The sequence below is a fragment of the Bidens hawaiensis genome, unplaced genomic scaffold (assembly GCF_021521415.1).
Source record: "Bidens hawaiensis isolate Kalapana, Puna unplaced genomic scaffold, B.hawaiensis_p1.1 tig00024831_1, whole genome shotgun sequence".
Classification (NCBI taxonomy): domain Eukaryota; kingdom Viridiplantae; phylum Streptophyta; class Magnoliopsida; order Asterales; family Asteraceae; genus Bidens; species Bidens hawaiensis.
The window spans coordinates 44144-51035 of NW_027493936.1; positions in this window are offsets into that span (position 1 = coordinate 44144).

The following is a 6892-nucleotide window of genomic DNA, read 5'->3' on the forward strand; positions in this document are numbered from 1 at the left end:
AGCTGGTAACATTTCCGGCGAGCAGCGGTTTTCCGGTGACCTCAAAGACCTTCGTAACTCACGTAATCATCAATAAAAACATATGTTAACAACTAATTTGCGCGTATTAAACCCATGAAACTACCGACCATATCGTTAAATACAATTACGTTCATTAATAAATATACGTTTCAATTGACACTATAAAATGGACCCAAACATTTATCTGAACTCGATCATAACTTCAAATCAACATAATACACTCTCTATAATCAATAATTAATCCGTCAAAGTCTTTTTCTGGCGAGTCTCCGTTCGCCGCCAAACAAGAACAATCCCAGGTAATATTTATATGCATAATGATCGTTTATGGCCGTATAACAGAATCGCTAACATCAATTTAATGTACGTGGAACCAATTTGTAGATTGAATTCTAGGGGTTGTTATGAATAATGAAGAACTTGATTAATTATACATATATTTTGGTTTCTAGTTTCTTAAACAACAAACAAGCTAATTCAGATGGTTAAGTCACTTAGGTAATATTTATATGCATAATGATCGTTTTTGGCCATATTACAAAATCCCTAACATCAATTTAATGTACATGGAACCAATTTGTAGATTAAATTCCATGGGTTATTATGAATAATGAAGAACTTGATTAATTATACATATATTTTGGTTTCTAGTTTCTTAAACAACAAACAAGCTAATTCAGTTGGTTAAGTCACTTAGGTAATATTTATATGCATAATGATCATTTTTGGCCATATAACCAAATCCCTAACATCAATTTAATGTACATAGAACCAATTTGTAGATTGAATTCTAGGGTTTATTATGAATAATGAAGAACTTGATTTGATTTCTGGTTTCTTAAACAACAAACAAGCTAGTTCAGTTGGTTAAGTCACTTAGGTTTCAGCCTGAAGACTCGGGTTCGAACCCAGGTCAGTACATTTCTTTTTGTTTTATTTTTTTTAGCTTCTTTTATTATTGATGATCAAATAAAATATGACAAATTACTGTAAATTAAATTAATCTCTTTCAAGTGAAATAAAATTATATATAAATTAAATTTTATTGTTTTCATCTAAAACCAGACTTTTCATATCCATTAAAATTTCATGGAACCCGTTTAATATTATTTTATTGTAGTTACATTTCATTAATATCTTCAAATACGCTAACGTAATCATATTCGGAATATTATTAGGTCGATAAAATACATGTCCTCAAATATTATAATTCTCATATTTGTGTTAAGTTACTAATTAAATAATATTAAAATAATTTAAAGCATTAAAATTCTGTTAAAACTTAAAAATAATATTTTATTATAAAATGCCAATAAAATACATTAAAATAATGCAAAATCCCTTTAACCAAATTAATTTAACTTTTATAATCCCGTTAGTTAGATTTTGTTTTTGTTTTTAATTATAGTTCATTAAGTTCAATCGTTTCGGGTTCTTTAACGCGCTTTCGGTTTATATTTCAAGTTTATCTTTGATTTTGAGGTGAGTTTCGCACACCCTCTTTTTAACGCTTTTACATTTTTAGTGGTAGTCCTACAAACTCAAAGGATTTACTATTTCGTTTACAAACTACAATTCATTACATGGACTTGTGTGTTTACTTGATTACTTGCTCGAACTTACTTGCACATGGTAGCCTCAATACAAGAAGCTAGGGGTGAGAAAGCTTGTAGACTTACCTGACGATAACATATCAATATGAAATGGGTATTCAAGTGCAAGCGAGATGAGAGTGGAATCATTGTTCTAAACAAGGCTCGGTTAGTCATTCTCGGGTTTAATCAAAGAGAAGGAATCGATTATAACTAAGTTTATGCATCGATAGCAAGACTAAAAGTAATTCGGATCTTTCTCGCCTATGCTTCCTGGAAGGGTTTCAAAGTCTACTAGTTAGATGTTGTGTGGGACAACCACCGGGGTTTATCGATCCGATCCACGAAGACAAAGTGCACCTACTCGATAAAGCTTTATATGGACTTCATCAAGCCCCGAGAGCTTGGTATGAAACATTGACTCAACACCTGCTGGACAATGGCTTTATTCAAGGAACCGTCGATTGTACACTTTTCACTAAGCAAGTAGCTGGATTTCTGCGGATTGTGCAGGTTTATGTGAATGATATCATATTTGGGTCCACAAATGACGTTCTGTGCAAGGAATTTGAGTAAGTCATGAAGAAGAAGTTTTAGATGAGCGCAATGGGGAAACATGAAGTTTTTCCTAGGGCTTCAGGTGGATCAGTTACCTAACGGTATCTTCATTCACCAGACGAAGTATGTCAACGACATCCTTGCGAAGTTCAGCATGGTTAATTCAACAGCAATCAGTACACCGCTTCCATTAAATCATGGGATTGGCCCTGATCCCAACAGGGAGAAGGTGGATCAAACACTATAACGGTCCATTATTGGGTCTCTTATGTACCTGACTGCATCTAGACCAGACATCATGTACGCAACATGCTTGTGTACCCGATATCAGTCCAATCTGAATGTCTCGCACCTGATGATTGTCAAACGTATTTTGAGATATTTGAAGGGATGTCCAGGGTTGGTCTTTGGTATCCTCGTGATGAAGAATTTGTGCTAAGAGATTTCTCAGATTCAGATTATGGTAGCTGCAAGCTGAACGCAAAATCTACAACTGCTGAATGTCAATTTTTCGGCTGTAGGTTAGTCACTTAGCAGTGCAAGAAGCAAACCACCGTGTCGTTGTCTACCTGTGAGGCTGAGTACATAGCTGCTTCCTGTTTTGGTCAATAATTAACAACAATGATTTCGTAACCAAATCAGTAATCGGGACTAGGTGCTTGTATGAAATGAACGTAAAATTGCTTGAACACGAGGATTTGTTGCGAGAAAAAAACATGTTATCCTTAAGATAACAAGCAAAAAACCCCGGGCGGTGAAAACTATCACCACCGGTTTATTAATAATAAAGGTGATTACAATTGTGGAGCTCAAACTTGATCGTGATTACAAAAAGTGCGAGTACTAGTAAGTTCTCGAGTGCTAGAGTGTGTGTTATGATCCGGTTTTGAGCTCTATTTATACAAAAATAAAACTAACAAGAAGTCCTATATTTAAGTAAACTCTTAAACTAAATCAATTAGTCGTTAATTCCGTTAGATAGCATGTTTCCTTAGTCGCCACGCTCCAATAACAGTAAGTGCGAATTCTTAGGAGATCAATCAACGGCCTTTGACCTGGTAAACATGGAAAGTAGCAAATATCGTGTTAGTTATATAATGTAATTAGGATACCAGTTACCTTAGAGGATACCGCATCCTGGATTCGTCCTGAATATAATCTTTGCTGAGAATACTGAAAATCCGTGCCCTAACAATTGCCCTCAAATTTTAACAGCTGTAGATAGGCATTACAGCTGTAAAATTTTTGAATTTTGAATTTCAAATATTTGCATGTGTGGTAGGTTGTTGATACACGTGTCACTCATCCGATCTTTGGGTAAACCCTAGGCCGGCCTTATAATTACTTGGATGAATAATATTTCCATTCATCTTCTTCTATCCAGGTAACTTTTCTTTTCTTTCTTCTTGAATCATGAGTCCCAAACTTCGTCCTTCCGGTATTGAGGATTTTGAATCGCAAAATCTCCTTGCTAGTCCAGCGAGTGAGATATGCATTTTTGGCAATACTGATATCGCGAATCTTCGGTCTCGGGGTTGTTTTCCCGCCGAAACTCTTTTCATAGCATTTGACGCCGCCCTTTCTTCCGATTGTGTTTCAAAAACCTGGATCTATTTTCCGTTTTTGCTGTTTAAAATCGGTTTTTCCTATCCATGTCCTGCCTTTACCACCGAGTTCTTTTCTAGAACTGGTCTCAGTTATGCCCAAACCATGCCAATGGTTTGGAGGACCTTGTTCGTTCTGGAGAGATTGATTGTTGATCATGCTCTTGACTTTACCCTTTCTGAGCTTGCGTCCGTGTACGATCTTCGCAGCCATGGATCTTCAAGATACCTTTTTAAAACCAAATCTGGCAGAACCCCGCTTGTTCTGAAAAACATCCAGAACAATGACCAGTGGAAGAGACAATTCTTTTTTGTTAGAAGAGATTCTCTCCCTCAGTTTGATAATCTTCCTTATCTCTGGGTTTCCAAAAGTAGGATACTTTATCTTGAAGATATACATTGACATCTTTGTGACTGATATTTCTGTTTTCTGCAGCTTTGAAGTTCTTCGAGATTGCCCCTCCTACCAGAGAAACCGAGGATAAGCTTGCCTCTTTTTTCTCATTGACGAGGAAAAGAGAATGTTTTATTTCCAGTCAAGCTTTCAAGAGCCATCTCCGTCCTTGATTTCCGTTATGTCTGGTAAGAAACTGACCTGTGTATTTGTAGGCAAGTCTTTCAAGAGATGTTAGTATGATTTTTAAGGATCAGAGATACTGACCTGTGTATTTGTAGGCAAGTCTGCTTCTGCTTTTGCTCCTGACGATATTGACAGCATGGTATCCACCCGAAGCACCATCAAGAAGGAACATGTCCCCAACTCTATCCCCCGACCTAAAGACAGCAGCGCAAAGGGCTCTAAGAAGCGGAAGGGCCAAGAGACCAGTGAATCCATTCCCGTGCATGACGTTGACTTCCATGATGCCGTGAATAAGACTCAGCAGGTATTTTTTTTAGTCTGTCATGATCTCATATATCTTTAGGAAAATTTATATTGAGGATCCTTTATCCTTGAAGGCCCTCGAGTATCTTTCTTCTCGGTTTGCTTCCATGAGCCTTGAACTCCATGAAGCCAACACTCGCATCTCCGAACTGATGAAGATAGGAGTCACAAAGACCAGTCTTCTTGATAAGAAGACCAAAGAGCTGGAAGACGCGAAACTGGAGCTGTCACTGGCCAAGAAGGAGTTGGTTCATTAAGAGGCTGAGTGCTTGGTAAAGGTTTACGAGGCTATGGAGGGGGCGAAAAAGTCTGCTGCTGTTTTCGTATTTCAATCCCGGCTCAAGATTGCTAAAGAGGCGAAGGATGCTGGTCTGGATACTCCCTTCTGGGATGTAGCTGGTTGGGAGAAGATACTGGCTGAGCTGAATGGGGAAGCGGTAGAGGAGGCTGGTCCGAGCGGAGCGGAGAAGGTTGCTGAGGAGGCAGTGGATGTGGCGATCAAGGGAGCGGTGAAGCCTGTTGGTGATGAGGTGCAATTGGGCAGTGATGGCGGTAAAGAAAAAGCTTGAGCCCAATTTTTATGTGTTTATGGTTTGTGATGTCGGGTGGTAATGGTCTATTGAACAATTTAATTTTTTGTTTTGAACAATATTATGCTTAGGATATTAGGATACATGGGTGGAGGGATCTTGACTTTTGAAGACGAAGCCCATGTTATCTTGACTTTTGGACATCTGGCAATATTCGGGTGGAGGGATCTTGGCTTTTCAAGACGAAACCCGGGTGTTGCCTTTTTAATTTCCTGCAATTATGGTTAGTAATAACATAATCTTTTGGCTTTACGCATTGTGTTCAGTAACTTACAAGTTTTAGTTGGAATATTCCATGTCTTTGATTTTCTGAAATAGGTTACTTCGAGGATAGTTTACTTTGAAAACATGTTTCTTGAATATTTATAGTTTCAGAAAAAGTATCTTTTAAGACTTTAAAATATCCTAAGGATCATATATCCTGAACATAAAATATAATCAATGATAAGGCAAAAGATATCTTAAGGATAATATATCCTTGTGTCTTGTGTAAGTTATCACAATCAAACCAAATGATCATACCTTGAAATATAAGTTGAGTGATAGAACTAAGTGTAAGGAGTATCTTCGTGGAGATCATTTATAAATCTAGTTAGCTTATATATGATGTTCCCAATTGTCGAGTTTTTTGGAGTGTCATGTTTCTGGAGTTTTACTAAATCAAAAATAACTTATTAACCTTCATAGATTTAGCGATCTGTCAAGACAAAGTTAGATAATTCTGGCGACAAGGCCCATTAACTGGCGATAATGCCTTTTTACTGGGGACTAGGCCTTTACTTTAGAGACATGAAAATGTCTTAACTTGAGATAAAACTGGGGAAGGTCCCAAGCGCATGGGCATGATTATGCCAAGACTTTAGATAACACGAGCGTGTTATAAACCTTAGATAACATGAAAATGTTATAAACCATTTGTGTGACACGTCTGCCACTTATCTTAAGGATTCAGTATATAGCCAACAACAGACGGATTGTCAGCTGGTCTGGTCAGCCTGCCTCGAACTATACCGAATCATCGTGCGCTCCAGGCGTCGTTAGAAAGTTGAAGACCTTTAAACCTTTTGAGATATCCGGGATATCATATTCGTGTGCCTCTAGCGTTCGTTGGAAAGGTGAAGACCTTTAAACCTTAGGGGATATCAGGGATATCATATTCGTGTGGGAGGTGATCAGCCTCCGACTGTTGTCGAGATAACGTATCCTTAGGATAACTGCAAAACACTAAGCTCTTGATGAGGGGTGGGTGTTAGCCTGGCTAACAGGCTAACACCCCTCCGATGCTTAAGTCAGTAAACTTGATTTAGGGAAAATAAAGTTAAAAAATGTAAGAATAGATAAGGGAACATACCTTCATCTTGAGGATACCAATATACCAATTAAGTATACTAACAAAAATACGCCTTGAGGTGGATAGCATTCCACGCTCTTGGTATAGAAACACCTTCCATAGTGATTAACCTGTAGGCCCCTTTTCCTGCCTCCGAATCTATCAAGTAAGGGCCTTCCCACTTCGGAGCTAGCTTTCCTTCTGCTGGGTTAGTGGTATTCTGAAATGATTTTCTTAGCACCATGTCACCTATTTGGAATCTTCGAATCCTGATATTCTTGTTGTAGGACTTGGCTATTCTTTGTTGGTATGCT